At 41.3% G+C, this 25,756-nt stretch overlaps 2 protein-coding genes across 14 annotated transcripts in view; both read left to right on the top strand.

Moving 5' to 3' along the window:
• Nca (neurocalcin homolog) overlaps positions 1-25,756 on the top strand; it is a 67,088-nt gene that overhangs the window by 8,461 nt on the left and 32,871 nt on the right. The window lies entirely within an intron of this gene.
• LOC147755925 (neuronal calcium sensor 2) overlaps positions 1-25,756 on the top strand; it is a 46,609-nt gene that overhangs the window by 8,457 nt on the left and 12,396 nt on the right. For 3 of the 8 annotated variants that reach the window (XM_086988591.1, XM_086988587.1, XM_086988588.1), the window contains exon 2: positions 24,320-24,577. The exons of 2 other annotated variants lie outside the window; for them this stretch is intronic. The gene's annotated coding sequence lies outside the window, so the exon portion shown is untranslated. Of the gene's footprint in view, positions 1-8,089; positions 8,318-8,360; positions 22,149-24,319; positions 24,578-25,756 lie in introns of those variants that run through there. 3 more of the 8 variants (XM_086988589.1, XM_086988592.1, XM_086988590.1) reach the window with 3 other exon arrangements.

The raw sequence follows: 25,756 nt of genomic DNA, 5'->3' as shown, positions 1-25,756 counted from the left end.
TGGCCGAACAGGAAATATTTCCTCATCAGGAAGTTATAACCGGAACAGATTTAGATTTATCCTTACGAAACGTGAGCCTTTTCTTGTTGTTTTTGTTCGTGTCTTTTCTGCTGTTTTGAAAAAGCTGCGAGCCGATGAATCATTACGGATCAGATTAATGTTCGGGTAAACACAGTAGAGACTGTTTATATGCAGTATATACGTCGGATAATCGAGTGCATTAAAGGCATATTTGGGACGGCAATTTCCTCGACTCCTTTTCGTAGGACAAAAATGTCGACGACCGGGTGAATCACCTCATCAACGTCATTCAGGTCCGTCATCGGTCCCATGAAGAACAGCGGAGCCTATTTTACGTAAGATTGCAAATAGAAACATTAAAGGTTTACTAGTCGAGATTAATTAAGGCAGATAATGTTACCCTCGCGTATGCATATAATGTGCCTAGAAACTTATTTTGAAGATATGGAACTGCATAAAAAACGAGACGAATATTGTTTCAAAAAATCTGCAATTTTCCTTCTTACCACACACCTGCCAATCTATAAAAAAAAATCAGTCGACTTTTTAATTTTCACTTGAATGCATCCTAATAAGAGAGAGTATGATTTTTCAAGTGGGCCAGAACACACTGTTTTTTTGAAATCAACGGGTGGACTTCATCAGGTAATCTATAGTGAACCTAACACCACATTATTTATACCAATTTTTTATATCGTCGAACACAGTTATATTGTAAAAAACCACAGCACGTTAACTTCGCTTTGCCGGAAAGAAAATTGAATTCCAGCGCTTCAAGCTCGTTGCTAGCTAGCGAGCTTCTGGACCAGATTTTAAATCAGCAGGTATTATTACATCCTTTAATTACTTTTGTGATATAATACATGTCTTTGACGAGACGCTGATTCAAAATGACTTGTATCTAAAGCATATATTCAAGTAGATATCCCTCAACTGATGACTGGTGACTATTAGATAACAAACCATTATAGAATAAACGAATTTCAAAAGGGCTCCTACTAGCCTAATTCTGGCCTGACGTAAAATCCGATTCAAAATACGTCTATAGTGTGAAGTAGTAAACCTGCGAAAAAGAATGAAAGACTATTTGAATTGTAGTTATGCTTTTTTCGTAGCGTACAGCTACTGAGACGGAGCTTAAAGTGAGGAAGGGGTTTCATTTGCTGCGGATTGATTGTTAAAGCTATTGCGAAAGATCTAATTCAGCCAGGTTTCTTCTCGGAGGGCGGAGCCTACATAAGAATCTTCGAAGGCACACACCGCCACGGGTACGTTAATGTTGTAATTATTCTAAAGGTCAACCTTTAATGGCATTATTTTCGCTATGGAATCAGTTGACTGTTTATCATTTGAGCCATCTATAGAATCAATGTGTGTGATACATCTATAAAGTGTTGCATTTGCCTACACTATTCAGCTGTAGAGGGCTCTGTGATCACCGACATCGAGTATCCGGAGCGCCGTCGCCAATGGAAGAATAGTAAACAAAGGATGACAGTGTTTATGGAGGAAGTGGGGGCGGAGTTGGTTTTCCATCATCAACAGGCCGTCCACACATCCGTCGCCACAACAACCCTAGGTGAACTTAAAGCTTGAGAAGACTTAATCCCCGGGATCACATTAGTGAATTAGTAACACCATTAACCAGAAAGTAACACTGGTTTTTTCTATGTACTCGAAATATCTGGAGACTATCTTAGAGTTCTTATGTAACGTTGATTTGAACAACTGCGCGTTTGAAGCTTTCAAGTTTGATTTAAACTATTGCCACGATTTTTAAACACCATTTGTAAATAGAACGCTGCCGTAATGATCCAAGTATTTACAATTCTTCTACTGTTTGATAGCGGGGATGCGTCCTATTACTCAAGTAAAATGTGATACACATACTTCACTTGTATCAGTGAGTATTGGGCTAGATATATATATATCTAGCCCAATAGGTATTTATATATATATATATATATATATATAAATACCGACAGTTTGCAATAGTCTTAATAAAATAAAAAAAGGCAAAGGGATTAAAGGTAGCTATATAGTGTTAGAAGATATATTTTTGAAGGGACATCGTTTATTATTGGGCATGTCCGACCAAACTTTGCTCTTAGTATGATGCCACGTAAGAATCTGATTTAGCTATAGATTAATTGGCTTCTTGATGGGCTGCGGTGCCAGGCTAATATTGCTGTTGAAAATATAAAACTCGCAGCAGCGGCAGGAAGACAGACGTTTTTACGTTCGTTGCGAAATTTAACTTCAAAACAATAAGCCTCTATGTATGCGCCTATCACGCTCACAAGAGCCACTAGGGTAATGGAAAGTTAAATAATACGTCGCACTACTTCTGCATGTTAGGAAAATATTTCCCGTCCTACTCAGCTCCACGTACGGAAACACCCAGTCATACATCATAATGTAATTATCAAATTGGTTCTCAAAACGAGAACGCAAGCCGAACTACTGCAGTTCTGTATATTTTCATTCATTTTTTGGGTCCAGCACTTGTCTAGTTTTTCATTTGGTAATTGGCAGGGTCAAGACGGTACCTAAATTGAGAGAGCTTATTGTCAAAGCTTTAGGCAACTGAACTTCTATCCTACCAGATAAGACACTGATGGTGCTGAAATGGTGAAATACTAGAATCATTGAGGGATTAAATGTTGCCATTCTAGGATGTCTGTCCTAGTTAAAACTCAATATAAAAGACAGGCGCGCTAACAATGCGTTACCTCGAAAAGTGGAAAATTAATATCGTTATTTGCTACTCCCTTCCAAAGGCTAGTTTTTATTTGCCAGGGTACGGTGTCACATGCAAGATGGCTTTCCTGAGAATTCGCGGTTATTTCATAGGTGTCCGCTGACTATATTGTGGCTTGGACGTGTCGACTGAAACAATTGATTTTTATGTATTTTATGTGAAAACTCAGTTAGAAAAATCATTCCTAGTGCGCATGGTGATCTGTTCACATTTTTTCCAGTCTGATTTCTATGTTATATGCAAGCCGAGGTGATGATATATGGGAAGGTCATGGGTTTCTCTAACATTAAAACATTGGGTATATTGGAATGTACAAATATCACGGTGTAACAGGATCTGTTGTCGCCGCATTCTCAAAACGTTGCTTGCGTCATATAAGATAAACGGTAAAGAAATGTGTGTGATATGTTAATATTTTTCTTTGTCATGATTTTCACGGCTGAAATTACTATTTTCTTAGTAACCTAAAACTCCTGAAACTGATCTATCATTTTGTTAGAGCTAAATCAAGGCAAGGAAATAAAACAATGAATGAACAATGAATTTAACGCGCCTTTGAGTTTCGGCACGATTCTCGGCCGGAACATCGCCACAAATTAAGAATCACCAGAGAGCTAACTGTCACTCGTAGATACGTGCCGTTTGGGGAAGGCTTTCCGGCAAACGAATCAAACTACGAAAGACGATCAGTACTCTGCTGCAAACCTTTCCAAAGGCAGTCCAGCGCCCTCTCTAAAGCGCTCCATCACACAACTACAATTACCCCCCACCCACCCCCATTTGACGAGTTCTTTTTTCGTATAAACGAAAAATCAAAGGGCAGTCGCATACAAATTTTGTATTCAACATGCATGGAAGCTCGGAAAAGATTGCTAGATGCACATGAAAACGGCAGCCACTAGAACCATTTCGTCTTCTTCTTCCCTACTGCCCTAATGGCTGCCATTAGTCGAAACGTTTCCTTTCCAATGCAAAGCAGGAAGTAAAAAATCAAGGACAAAATTAATTAAAAATTTACGGGACTTCCTGGCAGCGCAAGATCTTGAGAAAATCCAAGGAAGAATCGGTATCTTTACGCCGGAAAGGACTTAGAGAAGCCTGAATGTCCTGACCACCATTTTAGTTTGGACACAGTCATACGCACTAAGACGCAATTACAGAACATGCATGTATAAACTGAACCCAAGTCGAATAGCTTACATGAAAGGGGATTGACGGAAAATCATTAACCTATTGATTTATTAAGATATAAAACTATCGGCAAACGTAGAACACCAGCCTAAGACACAGCCGAAAACGGGTCTTTAAGTTTTTCATAAGCTTTTAAGAAAAACTTTTTTACTCGGAACATCGATTCAGCATTTGTTCGGATCTTCTAGCCTATCCGCTAGGTTTATGACCTTCCTTGCCTGCAATTTAGTAATGTGCGTGAAAATGAAACTAAATCGAAAATGAGGTGATTCCGAGAATCTGTTCACACTGAAAGTAAATGGAGGCGTTAAAAAATGCTACACAAAAACCTCATTAGATTTTTGCGGATACAAGGTTATTCTATTTACACTATATATTAGGGTAAAAAAAAAAGAAACAAAAAACCTAGTTTAATCTTCTAAAAGCAGTAAAAGCTACGTTGATAGTCATATCTAGAGGTCTCAAAATGATCGGAATAACCTTGAGCTTACTGCGCTTTTTTTGGTACAAGTTCAGGTCCACACTGGGAAAACTAACGCTTCTTGCAAATAAATGGACACACCGATCACCAATTACTGTAATCAATCCATAATTATGAGCCACCTTATGTTTTTTGCAGAATTGATAACAGCAGATGAAGTAAACACATTAAAGGATTCAAGCAAATTTAACTGTTCGCTCGCTTTAACTCGCTCGTGTTTCTAGTAACTACTCGCCTTCATTTTCTAATAAATAGTAGTCTTACGAATTTAGCAATTCCGCAGAACTTGTTGAGCATGGGTGATCAAGTCATATTGATGTGAAATGTCTGGGCCATTTACTGTCACGTTGTTCTCAACTCAGCACTTCCCAAAAGATCTGGATTGGTAAGCGGGGGCTTCCTCATTTGCTCAAAACATTGGGTGAATATATTGCCACTTCCAATTGGCCTCACTCGGGTTTTGCTTGACGTGAACCTTTGATTTACTGAGTTATCGTTCCGTTGCGCTTTGTTCGGCTCACATCACGCTATCAAGAAAAAAACCGGCTGTTGCTCTGCACTATTTGACTGTTTATGCTTTTTCTGACCGCTGCATCGAAAGCCCTATCTCTCTTGTTCGTCTTTCTCTCCCTAAACCTGAAAAGTGCTGACTGGGGTCTGGCGAAGACCAACGGTTCGTGCAATAAGCGAAGACCACAAACTTGGAAGTTCTATTTGGGAAACGGCCCGCTTCACATCTTTTTACAGACTATTATTATTGTTATCATTACAGGTACCTATTATATAGGCAGATCTATAGTCATGGCTTCCAAGTAATATTAAACATATCCCGAACCATGGCCTGGCCCAAGCTGATAAAGGGGTCCAGGGTTTAGTGGGTGAGAGTCCCACAGTACCGGACAAAGCACAGTCAATGATGTCCGGTCTGCATAATGCATTTGCCCTTAACCTGCGAAAAAAAAAAAAAAAAACTATAGCCATATGACCATAGAGGGATTCTGTACCTTTTCAGATTTCTCTTTACTAAATCAATGGCACCTAGGCCATAGCTAAACCACGGTGCACTCGTATACGAATGAATTTTTATCCGAGTGAAATGCCTTTAAAGCGAAGCGCCAGGCATCAGCCCTCATCCAGTCCTCGTTCAACCAGCACTTCGCTGGTGTGACCACACCTCAGCATATTCAGCATACAAAAATACGATGAAAAAAGATTCCGGGTCACAAAACCGTCAAAACGAAGGCGCCCGCCAACAAAGACAATAAAATCTTGTGCCATCCATTTCCTGTCTCTTCAATGGCCTTTGTATTCCGTGTTGCACTTTTTGCCATTGTTCAAGCTCGCCCGAAACAAAAGGAACGGTACGCCCTCTACCAATGAATAAGTTTATCTGTATGTTGCATGCAAATGTCATCCCTTTGCGTACATTAGAGGAGCGCCGGTACTGTCAAAGTTAGATCTGAGACCAGCGGCAGAGCTCTGTACTCATTCTAGAGTACAGAGGGCAAAACAATTAATATATATATATTTTCTAGTCGGATCCTAAGCGGAAGCCAAGTCGATCCAAAAACGTCACGAAAAGGAAAGTTTTTGTGTTGATGACAACTACGGCCAACCGACGACTGGTTCTAGTGCTGCCGATGACAAACAAAATATAGAAAAAACGCCGTTGTGACGATAATGAAATTAATGATGTGAGTTCGGGATTGAACTTCAACTTTTCTAGCTCGCTGCGTCAAGTGTTGCGTACACACGAAAGCAGGATGAACCAGTATGGCGAGTGTTAAACTTAGTAGGTGACCAAGACTCAGAACTCAGGCTCGTGAGACATTACAACCCTTACGTCTCTATCAGTAGTGACGTCACCACCAAGAAGATCGTGGTAAAGGAAACACAATTTCAAAAAGATCAGTATGATTATGCGTTGATCGATTCCAGGGGTAATCAAAGGTGAAAAAAGATTCTCAAGTTTTCTTATAAAACTTGTGGTGCTTACGATTCGTTTGCTACCTTAGATGGTGTTCGTATATGGTAAATAAGCTAACCGAATATATCCTGTGCGAGTAACCCAATGTGTTCCTTTAGTAATTCAATTTCGCCATTTTCACGTCTAATAGGTAACTTTTCACTTTCATCTTACGTAACCTCCAAGACCATCGTGACTTTACCGAGGCATCTCAGACATTTCAGAACCCATATAGTACGAATTTGAATATGTATTTATACAGATGCCGATATACAATCGATATTTGTCCTTTTGTATTTCAACTTCGTCTATCCTTACGTAATTGCATACGCCATGCGGGCAGTCGGGCCACATTTCAAACGTGCAAGGTCGCTGATTCGGATGTGCCTATATATGATAAAATGGATTATAGGTAAGTGATCGTATGGATGCATGTATCGTACATTCGAACATGCCACTAAACCAGTAGCTGTAACAACACTACGTGTTAATTACCAGATTACTACAGTTCGAGGAGGTATCAACGAGCTCGTGGGCGAGCATTCATATTTACATGTTATGCATCCATACACTCATTATTTTACGCGCTGTATAATATCATCTCCAGTAATCGGTCGATATACGACTGATGCATGATGATACTTGCTTGAAGGCGATGATGATGAGAAAGTTAAGGTAGTGACGGCGTCACTCAATATATTTCGGCCGAGGTGAGACGCTTTGATTGCGTTACGATATCAAACGATACTATCTTGGTACATTTCATTTCGGACCAAGCAAAAACAGAGGTTTGGTGAAATCAGTGCCATAATATACCAAAACGGACAGTGCGTCAGAGGGCCCGACAAACTGAGTAAGGTAGTCTTGAGCACTCTTGACCTCCAAGGGGCACTACAAGGCTTTGCGCTGCGAATGGGCTATACGATCTACGTTTGCTATCTGTTGCGCGTCCTTGATGAGTGTTTGGATAACGCTACGGTTGAGGCGCATTATCCAGTTTGATCATGCGATATATAAAGGGTGTACAGGATAAAGGGGATAGCATTAACATTGCTTGTTTGTGGGACGCATCTGAGTGCAAGGAGAGATTAAATGCTTCGCGTATCCCAATAGAAATTCATTTATTTCCTTTTACTTCATGCAACTGCCCTTCAGGTTGACGAAAGTTTCAATTTTGAGGGGTGTGAATCACTTGCAAATATTTTTGTAAGTTCGTTGTCTAAGTTCTTTCAGTAATTCTCAATAAGTAAATATTAATGCACTCGGAGTCAAAATCTTACTCAAGCATCAATTTTTGCGTTTTTTTAATCTAATCCCTATTGAAGATTTTCCGCTCTACCTTATGGACATTTTCGTTAGATCCCTTGGAAGCCGTACCGAGGCTAACGACCGTGTAGACCGTCGATTTCAGGCAATCAGATACGTTTGTAATCTCAAGAGGGTGTAAATATAGCCAATATATGAATGTTTTTGTACGCATCTGCTTAATTCTTAACTGCGGTCTGCTTAATTGATGCCACCCTATTGTACAGTTCGCAAACTCACGCTTAAGTGCACGCTGGACGCATTTAGCTTACGTTCAATGAAACCTCAGCTTTGCTAGAACGAATCAGAGCTGCTCCTGTTGAAACCAATGACTAACAGAAAATACACTTCTGTCGAATTTCAGGCAAGTATTGGAGTACGTTAGATAACGCTAGGATAAGGATACGTTCAATAGGACACTTGATAGGCTATAGCAGATGATCTGCCAATGATTTGGGTAACGACAAACGATATTCCCAGCAACCCGGAAGCAAGCCAAGAAGCTTCCGAGCGATATGATGAAAAGTGTTAAAAACTCGACGATCAATGTTGAGTCCATCACATCGCTATTTGTATGCAAGTGGCTATCAAGGTAATGGCTTTCAATAGTTTCTTAATTGGGATGTATGAACGTACAAAAAAATCGCATATATATACACGTATATTTCTAACAGAACTAGGGAAATAAGAGAAATTGATCGGCATCAATTGTGATTCTCTCAAATTAGTCAGTTCTACGTTTTCGTTTAATTTTACGATATTTAACATAATTTGTATCATATTTTGTAATTGTCTGGATAAGCAACTAGATAATAGCGTTAATTATCCTCAAAATAGGGGGAGGAATATGCGACAAGGCAGTAATGCAATTATTTGCTTTTTTTTCGAGGGAAACGCTTTTTTATTTCAACGTCTACAAAAATGACGATCATTTTGTATACGATTCTAAGGATTTACCTCAGCAAATTTTACTAGACTATTCCTATCGCCAAAGTTCCGTACGAGATGTCATTCTGTGTTAACAAGTGTGAAATCACCTTCATTGTAAATTAGGCCGAAGACCCTGATCCGTAACTGACGAAGTTTGCCGGCAGGCCGAACGCAATTCAATAACGACAAATAAATCGTGGCCTCTATTCGCCGACAGAATTTAATATGACAAAAAGCAAAGTTTATTAGGGTGTATACGCCTCGAAAGCAACTTGGTGACGGTTGTCTGTAAACACTTAAACCTCAGTATGGCTTGCTTGTACAGTTTCTAATAAGAGTAATTGTTTAGACAAAGGCTCAGCAAGATGCCAAAATTTTTCAAGGAAGCCCAAGATAAAGTATATCAGTGATAAATATTGGTACTGGCACGCTGTCTAGTGAAACTTTACAATATAGGCCTGGCAGAATTCACGAACCTTTAACGACCTTAATCTCTGCTACCTACGCCTCTATTCGAAAAGAAAGCACAGTTTCTTTTTAAATTAATGTTCTCGGTCGTAATTTATTTTTGCTTTTTTGAAATTGACCAAGTAACTTACTTGGACGAACTGGCTCTAGCTAAATGACTTTCGCTAGCTAAAGCCTAAATCTAAGCCTAAGGACTAGCTAAATGATAAATCGCATTGATTCATATTGCACTGAATTTTGTCACCGCTCTGCCATATAGAATAGACGAGTACGCGTCATTGTTACCCAATACTATGCCTATCATGACCTACAGAGAAGCCTACCAAGCTTCATTATTGTTGTAAACGGATATAAATACGTCACAGGAGTATTCCGAAACCAATCATGAAGGATAGGCTGTATCTGAACATGATACCTGACTAAGGTCGTAGCAGCTTCCTTGAAAACCAAACAAAGTTTGATGTTGTAAAAGAGCCACTACAAAAATTAACCTCTTTACTCTGTCAGGCTGAATATATAGAGAGACGCTTGAACGCTAGCTGGCGGTTTGTTTCTGGGATATATACGTACTAATTGCACAAAATCAGGTCTCTTTCTACCCGGGTTCGTAAGCTACGTAAATAGAGTTGTATTCCAAAACATTCAAACACAGACCTATAAATACAATAGGTTGCCTCTTTATGTTTCGACTTTTACGTCCGGTCTTGCCGTTTGGTATTCCGGTATCAGACGAGTGGCTCCTAGCACGAAATGAAGTGTTTCCATGCCCAGGCTCGTACCTTGGCTGCGACATGTCCCTAAAACTAGAACGCAAATACGTTACCCACTAAACTATTACAAGAACCACAGTGGCCTGTTTTATGGCTCGAGATTTACGTCCGGTAGCGCTGTTAGGTATTCCATCAAACGGGTAATCAGAATAATCTGCTTAGCGTCTTCTGACCTACCCGGAAGAACCATTCTTTCAGTGAAAACGCAGATGATTCCACTGTTCAGGAGAATGTACGAAGTTTCCGAATGTCAATAGATACGCAAAATAGAGGTAAAAAGCAATCAGTGTTGCAGATATGGGCAGTCCATAAATGGAAGTCTATGTTCTGATCTCGTTTGTTAACGAGTCACGATCAGCGTGACCATCAACAGGACAAAAAGGTGCTCGTCGGGCTGAGTAACTGTTGTATACGCAGGAAGTTCGTTTGATTCAATGAAGAACTCCAGGAGTGCATAATGTCACGGCGTTACAAAGTTATCATGAATTTGCGACAAGTTTATTTAAAAAGGCAGTAAAAAAGTTTTAGAAAAACTTTTTTACTGCCTTTTTTTCCGTTTTCGAGCTGGACGTTTTTATTGAAAGAGCGACTAATCATTCAAATTGCAGGGATTCTTTGTTATAATTAAGTCGTTACGGCTTTATGATTATGCTAATGAGGAAACAGTTACACATAAAATCACAGATTAGATTGTATTTTAAAGCTTTGTGTTCGTTATATGTGTACTTTTTGACCTTTGTTCTGACGTTCGACGTATTTTATATATTTCTATTTAGGTTAAATGCGTACAAATCGTATTTGTACATGACACAATAGGGTTTTATATTATGCATACCATCATATATAGTACGTTATTATAAATAAACAAAATCCGCTTTTATATATTGTTAGCGCTACACTCTATAAGGAGTGCGTCTTTCGCATGTGAATGTGCATCTAGAGGAACAGCTCTGTAAAGGTGTACCGTAACACCTATAAAGTAAGGAGTCTCACCGCTAGTCTCTGGGCATAATCTGGGTCTGGGCGCACAGCTAATTATGACCGCCGACAACTTCTACGATTCTTCGAGACAAATACCGTTAATCGCACCTAGAAGCGTTTATATATACGTATAATAGCAAACGGGCAGGTTTATGTTTACTGAATCATATCTGGTACATCACATGTGTTTCTATTATGAACTTTTATCTGCAAAAAATAGCGAACGGCCAGATGTCGAACATTGCTCCCTGGTGCAAGCAATGCGGATGAGACCGCTATCGCATAAACAAACCAGATTGATTTGTTAAGATCATTGATCATCGAATTAAATCACGTAAGCCTCCTCGTTTTTGCAGAAAAAGTAGGATAATAACACGGGAGACATACAAGCCAAAACAAAACGATGGTAAATTTGTGCTAGTGGTAACCAACGGCTGTTGTTTTTCTATGAGAACGTTCCACGAATTCTGTCTGATGTTGCCTATTCATTGACATCGTTAGTAAAGCAAAACCCTCATATGAAGCACGATACAGCGCGTAAAAAATAACTGTCGAGGGATAGCAGTTTGCGTGTTTTCCTTTAAATTTAGGATCAAACTATCCCGCAAACTCTAAGGACGATTCCTTCCGTTGTGTTGTAGACAGAATCGAGTATGAATGTCGATATAGAAAATGATTGGCTACCTTATGCCGAGGCATGGCAATCGGCGTTGTCATCAAAATGGCATCGTGCCAAAGATATGATAGCAAGTGTCTAGCGTTTGGCGTAAATAAAAAGACAACAAATCCAGCCGTGACTAGACCAGGACGTAATCGTTTTTAGGCCGTGCGATTTCTATTTGGAACAGAAAGCGAACTTACAATAAAACTTCTATCCTATTCATTGTTGTACTAACCTACGACCAGTACGTAGGATGTTGTATCGTGGCAAGCGGCACCTGATTAGGGGGGACAGATTGAATGTGGGTAGCTTTATGGGGAAGAGAACCCAGCCGAAACGACACGTTCTTCAATTTACCCATCTCATCTAAGACACTTGGGTTGAACTGCCAGACCGCTACTTTTAAACAGTCGTAACGTTTCGTCTAGTCCGCTTGACGAGCCTTCTATAGGCTCCATTGATGACTGTAGTTTACTACGGGAGAATAGTTGGTATTTTAAAAATATTCCACGGAAAGTAAGTGTTTACGAATGAATAGCTTTCCAACAGCGGTGTAGCACTGCAGAAACTACGCAGGAAGACCACTGAGGTGGACAGATGAAAAAGGAAAGGAGAAAGAGAAACAGTCAGAACGATAGGTTCTATTTTTCTGTCTAATCGACAAAAAAATAATATTGCATTGTGGAAAACTTCACGTATTTCTAGTAACAGGTTCGTCGAGACGTCATTTATTCGCTAGCAAAGGTTGCGTGAATTCGTCGCCTGACGCTAACTAAATGCGATCCAACTGTTTAGCAAAAGTAACGGGTAAATCTTTACCTATGTTTCTCAAGTTTGTTTAAGTGTTATATATATTACTATATATATATATGTATATAATATTTAAGAATATCTCATTTGAATATATGTACGTACCTGTCCTTCTTGGAAACAGTTCCCTATGACGCAGTTACCGATTGGAGGAGCGCTTTCTTTTCTACTAAATCTATCTCAAATAAGGTAACAAATTTTGGAATCAGTTAAAAACGCACACACCGAGTAGTTTCTCTTCTCCAACCAGTCTATTAAATAAATTATCAATTAATTCACAATAATTAATTTCGAATTATACAAACAAAGAAATTATTTGAATCATCGAGCATTGCTGTTTCATGTTTATACACTTCATAATTAATCCTGGTTGGTTACTCGAGTAGACGGAAGGACAGGGTGTTCATTTTACTTCGCCTGAGTCCATATTGGGACACGGTTCATCCGTCTAGTTATACATGAGTAGGGTCAGGGCCGGCTTATACGAAGCCTTCAACGAAGCGAAACTGCCCAGGAGATGAAGCACTGGGTTCCGTGTGGCCATACGGAAGCTTTGCCGCTACCAGCATCCGCCGTAGCTATTGGCAAGATAACCGTAGCACACTCTGGAGAACAATAATCGAAAAGCGGCTGGGGGTGAAAGGTAGGACACGATAAGTAGGTACTGTCTTGACCTGTTTGGGTTTTCCTCCAAACTGAAAGCCGAATAACTGTCAAAGGAAGTAAGGCCAAGAGGCAAATGCCTGCGAAGAGACATATTAAACGCCTAGAAAAATCACGAATAGTGATATGGATGATTGACATGATGGTAGCAGAGGTAGCCACCGACATTAGATTTCTTACTCCAGCCATAAGGATAGCGTCAGAACTACTGTATAGCATACATAGGCAGGAAGAGAACGTAAATCAACACGGAAGTAAAAAACGACAAGCTATTCATAAGACCTGCTGTGGACGAGCAATAGATTATGAAGAGATCGTGCGTTCAGGGACGCATCCATGTTGGTGGCAGCCGCGCATGAAGATCGAACTCTTAAATATGGTCGAGCACATGAATTATAGTTGAACCCTATAAATAACTGCCTTTTATTTAAATAGTCTGTGGCAGACTGTGGTGCGTTTCGTTGGCACGGCCTGAAACAGTGATTTCTTATCGCTTATATACATATATATATAAAGCAAGCCCAAATATTTGTATATTCAATATGACGTTGCTCTTAGCCCAGATTAACTGTTACATTCGGATTTATCGTATGCCTGAAAAAAATTATTCATTCATTAAAAGGAAAGACTGGCACTGTGTGAGTCTCGACCGTTTTCCATGCTTAGGACGTATAATAAAGAGGAAACGTTTGTTGTAAGGTCCATGCCATTTATGCAGTCGATTTATGGTAAACGACTTAAATGGCTTGAACATGTTATACCGCCAGCTTGCATGAATCTTTTATTGCATACATGTATAATATATATTTCATTCGCGTGGAATAGTTTTCTATATATTTATATGTATAGAAAACTATTCCACGGGAGCTATCTACCAGCTCTGACAGCGCCTTAATATATAAATACACACAGACGTCAATCACCTGCGTTTGGCCTAGTGGGCAAAAGCAAAAGGGGGATTTGCGGATCACCCACGTACAGGCTTTACACAGGACTATGCTTTTGTTATTCTGCAATGCAGCTTTTATCCGGACGTTATGCACGCGACAGGTACTTTGTTATCCGTTCGTATGGCCAATCCACTCTTTAGAACAGTTTCCATGAACAGTTGATTATTATATGTCTAGTCACTGTTAATGATGTTTCCGCCGCAGAATGGAATCAAATCGAGAAGTTCCTTTTCCGCTGGCTACATAGTACAGTGGCTAGCGCGACCGAACGCTGTACGGTTATCGAAACCTCTGTTGCCAGCGAGGTGCGTAGGCGCCTTTGAAAAACCGCCCAGCTTTGTGCAGGCGAACGCGTACGGATTTACGCGCAAGCACAGTTTTAGGCTAAGTGTAGGTGCGACGTCGAACTCTTTATTAGAGCTGCTTCTGAGAAAAAAGAGAAGAATGGGGGAAAGCGGGGCACAATGCAGCTTTTCAGAGAAGCCAATTATAATCACTAAAGGGATACGTTTTTTTTTTTTACAACAAATGGGCGGAGAGAGGGTTTCAATAGCACGATTCGACGCAGGATCAAAACCACACATGAGATGTACTGACGGTGCGGTTCCCTATTGAGTTTAGCTCGTATAGTAGTCTAGGTAGCTAAGAAAAAAGAAAATTAGGAAAAAAAAAAAAAGAAAACTTGAACTGTCACAACAGTCAAGAGAAAACCAGAACTCTATCTAATACATTTAACAAAACAGGGCTGCACGGCGTTGACGTTGATAACTGATAGTCGCATTAAAGAACCTTCAGTTTGTGACGATACGAGAAAAATGTGAAAGAGTCCACTTGTCTCTAAGATCGTATAAGAGAGCCGAGTATGATTGTCTCGCAAGGCGGCGCATCCAAACGATATTTATGTAAAATTCCACAGCTGTTCAGTTCTGTAAGGTTGCAGCCCTATATATATATATACCCAGGTTTTCCACAGCTTTCTGAGATATCCGACTGATTTATTGAACCTCGCCCCACCTGCGCGGTACGCGAATTTGCAAATAGGACAGGTTAGAGTAACCTGTTTTACTGTGTACCTGCCAGAATTGTTTCTGTAAGTATTATTACCTATATTTTTATCTAATCTACTCTAGGCACTGTAGGACTAATGCTTGCAAAGCCAGAGAGGTGGGAGTCATCGGAAAATCTAATTAAAATAAAGTTAGTTAGAAATAATGAGTTAGTTAGACGCTCATGCCTGATAGCGCGCTAGTTCATTTTAACTAAACAACCACCAACTAATAAATGAGTTCCAATAGGTTCTCAGAGGTACACTTCAATTGTCACGGTTTCAGATACAAACTCTACTTAAAATAATGATTGAATATTTCTTTTGTTGTTGTGAAATATAAAAAGAAGATTCCTGTCTCAATGCAGCTAAAGGAAAGGGCGAGCACACGATTCTCGCTTGGGAATGTTCAGTTTACATAAATTATGTAACTGGATTCACCAAATAGGGAAAATGTGGTTGTACAAACCGACCCACTGCTCCGTACGAAGGATAACAAGAACACAATGAAGATGGAGTACCAATAATTCTGTCAAACACAATATCTCTAATGGTGCTTACTTATATATTTATGTACGTCACACATGTATAAAGGGCTACAACTGAGAAAAAAAATAGATAAAAAGTAATAATTCTGTTAGAAAATATATGACCCTACAAAGAATCGCATTAACATACACCGTTGTCCTTCTTCAGCTGCAAAGCGCCTTTTGCTTTAACTAAATAATACTGTAGAACATTGCTGACCAGCGATGGCAGCCATTGTCGTACGCTCTAATTACTATTATTTAACTACCCGCTATGATCATCTTCAGAAGCCTATCGACTATACACTCCACTTATACATGTCTGGGTTAGTCCAGCAGTAACTTCAACAGAAGAAGCTAGCAACTTCTTAGTAATTGTTCAAGAGCTTTAAATATTATCAACGTACGTAATGGAAGCACTGCATGTAAGGCTATTGAAAATTTCGTTTCATCAATAACTAGAGCATGAAATATACCAAGGACAATAATGGAATCCTTTGTATCTCTTTGGTAACACATTCGTTCATAAATAGCTGTGGTCCGGCAAGCAGTAGTTAAGCCTCTTTCCGAGGTCTTTTCTATGCACTACAATTCATCCTTCTCCACTTCCTGATACAGTTCTGGATATACGACCATAGTAACTGACTATTCTGGGAATTGATCAGCTCGAAAAGCGGATATAGCAGCAGGCACATATATATATATAAAGAATCGTTACCTACGTCTGAAAAAATTCATGCTTGCGTCGTTTTGTTCCTCGTGTCGTTCCACCGACAACCGAATTTTTGAGAAATACGAGGCCACTGCAAGGGTCCTTCCAATCGGCCAAACGAATTCTGAGCTTGGGGTATGCCCGCCCGTTTCTGAAAGAGTATTTGATGCGACCCCCCACCAATGAAACGACCGTCCGATAGTACCACGGACTGAACAGTGGTATTCTCTATCGAAGTCTAATGACAAAGGCTATTCGACGCAAATTGTGCAGGCGTCACTTTCGTCTAATGGCAGTAATATCGACTGTGAGTTGCCACCGGACTGAGGGGGATCGAGCAGAAAGGCGGGAAAAATCGCGGATTGCCATCCCTGATTAAACAAATGTGCCCCTTGTCTTATTGTTCCACACCGCGGAAGAGGCAGCTTGGGACAGTCGCCCCGATATAGAAGCACGGATATGAACTGTAGTCGTCAGGAAAAATGACCAGAGGCAGAAGAGTCGACGACGGAGGAGGAAAGGGATCCGACGGTTTCGATGGTTCATATCATCGCATCGTTCGCCAGCGACGTGCTACCGCTTCGAATAATGGTGAGGAGGAGCGATATATCTAGGCTCATTGGTCCTGCCAATAGGGCTGGTGATGGCGACGTACAACAGTCGATGCTGGCGTATGACGTCGTGGACTTTGAGTGTCGACGAAGTCGGGCGACTGAATGCGACTAATGCCACTTCTGGTAGTGTTCAATGTCAATGTACAGAGCCCAGAGAAACGGCAGAAGGCAGATCGAATAGGGAGATGAGGAGAACGAGGGTTAAAAGCAGTTTTCACGGGGCAAAGCCGAGTTCACAAAAGAGGACACGAAAGAAACGGTATTGTATTCAATGCTCGGACAGGAAAAGAATGGTTGATCTTTTTGAAGCGGCGGCAGAAGCTTCAGCCAAAGAGGTCAGCCAGTGTATGAGCTTGGTCGATTTGCTTCCAGCTAACTCTTTTTGATTTCTTTCTCGTAAAGCCCCAGTTCCGGCCCGTACTTTAATTCTGTTAATCCCGTTTGCCCCACAAGCCTGCCTTATATAAATACAGATGCACGCATGCGACTTCATGCAGACGAAAAGACAGTAGACGCGTGGAGGAAAAAGATAGAACGGCAAGCGAGGAGGAAAGCTGCAGAGAGGGACAGAGGTTGTGCAGAGAAACGGAGAAGTGTGAAACGGGTTACAAAGAACTGAGAGACATAAAGTAAAAAAAGTCAGGAGACAAGCTTAACACGCAGCAACTAACAAGAAGCTGCGCGAGGTACTGACTGCCGCTTCACTAGACGGGCGATTGAACAGGACGTTAAATGGGCTTGGACACTCGTTTGGAACCTCTAGGATACGATCTATACAATTCAGCCAAGCTAAACAAATACCCACTGGTCCAAGCAGTACCCATATACACACAAATTCATGCTACTATAGCTAAGCGAAAAGGCAAAAAGGTCAGCAGTCGCCGAAAGGCCACTGACTGCGATCAGTCGACATTCGACTCTAAGCGGGAGCGAACATCTAGCTAGCTAATAGTACCTCTGGCCTTCCCATGCTGCCTCTGCTATCGACTGCGGCAATCAGCGATAATAATAGTGGCAAAGGGAGCCACAAAAAAACGAAAAGTTGGGTTACGTAGGTAGTACAGCGGTGACGGTGGACACGGAATAAAGTCATACATAATATGGGGGAATCCCTCAGGACACATTAAGGCTTCCCATTTAGATGGATCTATGCAGCGTCTCAGACCGGAAGTGACTGCCGAGCCGGTGATGGTGGCTAGAATAGTGGGAATAGCAGCCTTTCTTATTGTACGAGACGCGTTCTCTGTTGGAAACAAGCTGGTAGCTATCTGTAGCATATGCTGCAGAAGATCTTTCGATAATTACTTAGAGTAAATTTTCGCAAACAGTACGCTAGACTTTATGGCTTTTTGTGAGTATAGGCTTGTAGCGTACGTTTGTTAAACAGCCGGACTTCCTACAGGGTTCTCGTCCGCAACGGATGCGTCAACGAAATACTTTAACGTTTATAAAAAGATTAAGGGAATGGTAGACAGTGTCTTCAATAGATTATTGGAACCACCGGTCTTTGATGCATTAACGAGTAGATATAATTGGGACTAGTTATATACCCTGTATATAATAAACATATTTGACAAAAATCGGAAAAAAAATTGAAAAAAAATTGTCTGATAGGCAAAAATTCAGGGGAGAGCATAAACATTATAAAAGGTCGTAAACATGATACAATTCATATTGACAAAAAGGGTGCTTTTAAAAACTCAGAGATAATCCTGTCTTGTGCTTAAACAACTGCAGTGACAGAAAGCTATAACAAATTTAGTGAAACTTGCTATTTTTTTACGGTGCTTCTTACTGGTATTAATCAGAAGTGTAAAAGATCAGAGTTTTGATCTAGCGCTCACCAGTAGAGACGTAACTGCGATCCACACTGTCGTATTGTTATAGGCCATGCAGTCGACCAGGATAATTTTCTGCGGCTAAATAATGTGCATATGCTTAAAATGGGTGGTTCCTTTACCCCTAAACAAAGCCAGGTTGTAAGTATAGCTTATATACACCTTCTTCAATAATTATCAACTTCAATTACTGCAACAAGACATTCCGAGTCTATTTTGCACCACGCTTTCCAAGTACAAGACCGTGTCTACAATATAGCGTATGATTGCATATAGTCGTATTCGTACGCGTTTCTCTATCAGTTTATTTGGTACTGCGCGCCTTTTATGTCCGGTGAGCATACTTATCCTGTTTCTTAAGCGCTGTCCAAAAGCGTTCTCCAATAACACCGATACCACACCACCTGCTCGGTCTCACATATATCGACTCTATGCGACCATCTGCCCGTAAGTAGCAGCTCAACGCTTGCGTGAGAATCGTACTACGCCAGCAGCACGGTCGGTGGTTGCGCCTTCGGTGGCTGACAGTATTCTCACCATCACCTCACTTCATACAGAACTACCCCTGTATTAGGCGGCTACCTAGACGGTCAAAGCCTGGGCTCGTGCGAACATCCCTGGCCAGATAAGCACACGAACCCATCACGGTCGACGTAGTCTAGGGGGTCATTGCGATGGCCGTACCAGTTAGAACAATGTGTTGATGATAAAACGCCGAGATACGCTGCGGCGGGGCGACGGAAACGAGTGACAGAGGACAAACCCAGCGAAGTCAATTAGTGAATGGCGAGACGGTTCCGAAATGGTTGGCTTGTGCTGATGGTACCTGAGTGACGACCTGTCATCACACGCGCAGCGACTTTTGCTGATGATACTGATGGTTCTTACGTGGCTGCCTGAGCATAATGTAGCTATAAGTCGTGCAAAATTGCTAACCACGGCGATAATAGCAATTTTATTGTTATTCTAATTATTACTATTATGCAGTGAAGCACTTTTGTTAGGCAATGGCTAGCTACCGCTGTTGCGGATCCGAGTTTTTTTGGCCGGGGGGTAATAACCCCGTCTCGTCTGGGAATCGACATGGGGAAACGGGGCTGCGACTGTGAAGGTTAGAATATAACCGGACAGAAGAGCTGCGGATAAAATCAGAATATTCGTCATTTATCAGCATGCATAGTTATTACGCTAAGCCCGTTGATATTACGATGATACACTACATACGACTAGTGACGATAGGAGCTATAGAAAGTTCATGCGGATGTAACAGCGATACAGGATTTAGTGTTAAATGTACATGTAGATACGACAGGCGTTTGTATCACAAAGAAAATAAATTGTAAATGATTGTTGCTAAAATGTTACTGCTGCAAGTTTTCGAACTGTTTGATTATTTGGAACTATATCAAAGTGAGAATATGGCAACTTTGTACCTGTCACGAATTGGTTATTAGAAAAAAAATTTATTTAGGCTTCAATAGGAGCATGTTCCTCCGATATAAGCATTACAAACACCGCTAAGGCAATCGGGGAAAAAGGCCCGAAAATGATGAAACACTTGTTATTAGCACGCCGTCATTTCACGTTAGCTTTTAGATGTTATGACTTAGCTACTCTTTGCACATCATTGAGCATCATGTATTCGGTAGAATCGTGACTTCAGTATTCTATCGAATCATTCTGCATTCGAACGCCTCACCTGATCAACTTCTTCTGTCGAAGAAGTGCATCATCGATGACATATATGTATATAGATATTACAAGAAGGCTCATTTTTTGAAACAGAATAAATGCTTCGAAAATGGAAGAAAAATCCCTCTACGTACTGCGATGTAAGCAGCGGTAAGGTGTAAGAACAATTCCTCTGGGTTCTCTTTTTTGGGACTTCTTTTGGGAATCTCTTTTGGGACTTCTTTTGGGAATCTCTTTTGGGACGGATTCTCCGCTGGAGAACAGTGATTTGGGGAAGGCGCAATAGGGCCCAAAAAAAGTTTCCGATGATACTCTAGCTTCGAGCAGTGGATAATTAAAAAAAAAAGTCGGTTATTATTGATTACGTCACACGAGCGTCGGTCCTGTTTATATGAAAGGCGGGTCCTCTGCAGCGGATGTACCTGTCTTACTTGTATTCCGTTGGTTCATGTTATAAACAGATCTATCTTCCGAAGGTCTCTTGTAATTGATAAAGAGACGCTCCACAGTTGTCTATTATCATACAAACAGAAGACACTAAACGCGCTTAGTTCTCCTAAAGACCCACATCGGCCATATTTGATAATGCCGTAATTTTTGGCTTTGGATAAGAAATCGAGAAACAAAGACATAAGCATGGAGAATGCATTGTCAAGCTTCAGTGTACGACCCAACAAAAACTGTTTCAGATTCCTGAGAAACCCCTTCGTCAATTTTCTTCTTTCGAAATATAAATATCGCCAGTCTAGAAGGTCTGCTCTGCTCTGTCAGATTCTATATTATTATGCAATAATCTGTTAATTTTTGACGATACACTCAAAAATCGGGTACATTACGCAGTTCTACGTGTATGCAGATACTCTTCAGCCTTGAAATTTGCGCTATTTGGACAAAATTATTCGGCATTTGGACGAGCCTGCGGCCTATAGAGAGCTTTGTAGAGTATGGCAAGTAAACGGCTCTATTCAATTCGAGCCGGCTGGCCTTATTGGTTAGTTATGTTGCAGGCGTAGTAATGTTGTAAGATACGAGCTCTGTTGCATGGTGAACAGATGGTGCAGTGCTCATGATGTTAGTGGCCTAATAATGACGGTTTTAGTGGCCGCCGTCACCGCTGCCGTGTTATCGATGAGACGGGTTGCAGTGTGCCTACCTGTCCTGCTCCAGTTGCGAGAAGTCCTGTCCCTGTCCGCTGTGTGCGTAAAAATAACCAGTTATAGCCCCTCTGTTCGCATTTCTCATTTTTGCGGCACCCGATGGCCTACAGCCTGCAAACGTAAACCTGGTACTCCTGTTAGTGCTGCTGCTATACAAAGAACGCAGCGGCCTAGCTGTTCGTGGATTATTGTATGTTTCTGGGTTAGCGATCTCCAGGGACTAGCGCAAGAGCGAACGCGGTGGTGGCGCCCCCTCAATTCAAAACCCAGCAGGTCGACGAAGCTGGTCGACAGCTAAAAGTACACAGCCTGGTCGGTGGTCTGTTTTGCCGACTTTTCGCCGTGACAAACTGGGTTCGCTAGTGCTTTGCTGTTTCAGTCAGTGGCTGACTGACGCCTAGAACTACTTGAACGGCGAACTCCGCAAATGCCCCCGTGATGTACGAAGTTGCGAATAATCCCTGTAATAGATTCGTCTTTGGAGCGCCGTTATGTAGAGTTTGTCAGACGTTTTAATGGTTCTATCCTTCAGAACCATTGGTGTAAACTTATCACGACGTTTCTGGCAAAGGAAATCACTGAGCAAAATAATCTGTTCCTAGCTTGTAAGTCATCCAAGCATAAGCTGCATCTAGCGCTATTGATATTCCGCTACTGCTAACGAGAAAACGTAGGTGATCCGGAGTACCATAGGGAAGTTAGTAGTCAAGTGCTGAGTGGCGTCGAACTCTCTCGTATGAACCGGTGTGTGACTGGCATACCTTCTGTATTTGAAACACCGTCATGGGCTGGGGTATTATTTATGCCCCCCTATGCCTTGATGTTCGCAGACGTAATTCTGTGTGCTAGTTAATTTTGACTGTGAGTTAGTGTTGTGTATGTGTGGCTATGCATCATCAATTAATCTGTCTTTCGCACCCCTGTTACCCCAGACAATTATCCTAGTAGTGTTTTGAATGACGAATACTCTGCACACGTATGCAACGTTTGCTCAGCTGCTATAAAGCAATCACTACAGTTACCGTTTACTAAGACTACGCTGGGGTCACATTGAGACTGCTGTCCAATCGTACGTATTACGCTAATTGGCTGGCATATTATAACAGTAATTAGTCTGATTAAGCAATGATTGTCGCAGGCGCATGCAGAAAGGAAAAAAAAAGCTAGGAAAACGCTTCAAGCAACTAATCCGACCTTAACCACGTCTGAAATGTCACCAGATCAGTTGGCAGTGGGAACTCAATCCAAAAGAGCCAACAGATCTAACCCAAACTAGACGGATCTATTGTGGCCAATCGTCACCACTGCTCTGATCAATAGTCACAGTGAATTATAATGAATAGGAACTTGTCAAACGGGCATGCACGGTTTTCATCGGCCTAAAAATCGAAAAAGCACGACCTTTATTATATCGTGGGTTATAGGCTACCGGTTTTAATTGAATAGCAATTTAGCAATTACTGTTATTGCGATTACTTGGTAGTAAAATCCAACTGAGACTCTCGTGCTTTCCCATCAAACGCATCCCGGGCTGAGTATTCAAGCACGTTCCAACAACTCCTGCATATAAAAAGCATACTCGCTTTAGATACCAGCTTGGGAATAATTGAACTTGAAAGGAGGAAATGATTTCCTGCAGCGACCCAATTAGAATGTTGGCGCAGACAACAATTACTCTGCTATCACTACCTTTTCCAATAAAGCTAGATCAATTTTGTATGGAGGAAGCATAAGCAGGAAATCTCGTACAAACGCTGGAGTATTTCACTTAGACAAGGACATCTAAAGCAGTCCTGCAGGATTGCCGCTGTTCGTTTCCTTTCTGTATGTACAGCGCCTGGCGAGGTGCGTATGCCCCATTAGAGTATTTGCCCCTGTATAGCTAGTTCCTTATTTTCCTTGTTATTATTTTTACATGAAACTGCGTCACATGTCTTTACGGCTGTAACGGCGGTTATTGTGAAAATAAATGAGTTACAAGACGCATCAGGCAGAGAGTCAAAAAAAGCCACCATAGCGTCGCAGCAAAGAACAATCAAAACAAACGACAGAATATGGGAGTGCGCGAAGTTGGGATGGTGTACACCATCAGCTAGCTGTAGCCAGGTAGTAAATCAAGCTGAATGAAGCAGAATGAAGTACCTGTTGTAAGAAACTGAGGTTGGATGTCGCATCGACAACAATAGACGTCGAACTGTAGTGAGTTTCAGTGTAACGGTGCTCCCTGGTTTAGTCGTCCTGTCTCGTTTGGGCGTCGTTGCGCTTAAATCGCGGCATAGCGAGTGGTTCAAGAAAGCGGCGACTATCAGCGTCAGTATACCTTCCTACATTGGAGAAATCTATAGCCATAATTGCGACTGCAGCACCTACAGTCGTCTGCAATCAGAATGACCTCTGATAGAACAGCATTGCTCACTTCGTTGCGTCCGTTGTGGATTCGACGCCTCATTCTATGAATTGATAACGTTCACTAATGATGCTAACCTACCAGGTGATGGTCATTGTGACAGAGCGATAATTGAAGCAAAGAATTAAAAGTTGAGGAAACTTACTGATAGCTAATGGTGGTAAAATGTCCATGTGGCTGTTTGAATTAAAAAAAAAGAAAAAAGCAACTGAGTTACAACAACGAAACTGTAAATGTTACTAATGTTGATGACGCTGCGTATGGCGGATGGCCTTTGCGCGATCGCGAGGTCGTCTTAGAATTAGCACGACGAACTTCAACGGAGGATGTTACTTAGGTGTTCTAATAGGTAGTTCTTCCTCTTAACAGGGACGGCAAACAACAACAATGACAGCTACTGCTAACAACAGGTTACTGGTGAAGATACATATTCATCTATAGTGCAGCTTTTGACGTTGTCGATCATCATCATTCCGAAGCAAACCATTTTTCTGCCTCTCTGATCGGGTTTTTCTCATTGCATTGGTGGGAGTGGCGGGTAGTTCGGCTGGCTGCGATGGCATCTGTGCCGATGGTTAGATCGGACTGCGGATCAAGTGCAAGTTCATATGAACAGACAAAGGAACGGTAAGCACCGGTTAAGTACTTGAAGTTACGTAACGTATTGCATAGCTAGCTAACGGATAAAGTTCACTCATTGCATCAGTGAGCAAATTCGCTGAATCCTGTTTGTGATTACGATGTGCGTGGTTAGTAATGGCGACTTTACGCTGTAACGTGTTTCGCATAGGGCTTTTTACACTGCAGTATCTATATATATGATGCGACGTTGGAAGATCACACAATGATTTCTAGCTGATTAACCAGTAAATGATAGACGCGCATGTTTATGAGGTTTAACTTAATTAAGCTTGCATGATTAGGTGGTCAGAGGGCCGTTTTTAAAAGTTCACCTTTCGAGTGTTGCTTGTGAATGGTGATAGATAGAACTATGCGATCATATATGATTTATCAATATTGCATGCAAGATACCCACCCCCATGACTTTAACCGAGTTGTATATTTCTAGGTTATAATATTCATTAGGTAGTGGGTTGTCTCTGAGGCATAATTTATAAAGCTTACGTCCCATATACGTACATTTTCACCTTACATACATAACGTAGATAGATGTGACTGATTGCTTTTCTGGGGTGTTCCGCGGCTATTATTAGTACCATTGTGCATTTGCCCTAGCCCTATCAGTTCTTTCCTCTTGTTTTTCTTTACCCTTTACCAGATTTCTTGTAGAGAAGACTTACGCTCAAACTATATACGCACGTACTTCCGAAAATGCCTTTATGCTCCACAAAGCCGCTACCGATAACTACATGGGCGGTCCAAGCTATTTCGTCTAGTTGCAATCGGCTACGCTATGTGACGCAACGCTGGGCAATAGCGCAGATCACTCGATGCCCTCACAGTGGTCGGCTTTTCCGTACGTGCGTATATCACGTACGTGGGTTTCTTTGCAACATCTATGAGGGCAGATGCACGTTTCTGCCAACAAAAGAAATATCTAACTAAACTCGAATGGGTTTATTTGTTTATATTTTGATCTGAGTGGGTCTCTCGGACAGGCCTGGGCGGCAAGTTGGGGAAGCCATTTTTGAGACAAAAGGTACACTGTTTTTCATTTGTTTTAACGTTGCTTGTGCTTACTTCATTTGCGGTTGATACCCTATAAGCTGGCACAAGTCAGAGTGTAGCATTGTCCGGCGAAGCAGCCGCTGGCGGCAGAAGGACTGGGCACCAAAATCGTTGCGA

This window comes from Varroa destructor, unplaced genomic scaffold (assembly GCF_002443255.2).
Source record: "Varroa destructor unplaced genomic scaffold, Vdes_3.0 BEIS01000004.1, whole genome shotgun sequence".
NCBI classification, from domain to species: Eukaryota; Metazoa; Arthropoda; class Arachnida; order Mesostigmata; family Varroidae; genus Varroa; species Varroa destructor.
The sequence above is the reverse complement of the archived record's forward strand: the minus strand, read 5'-3'. Positions and strand labels throughout refer to the sequence as shown.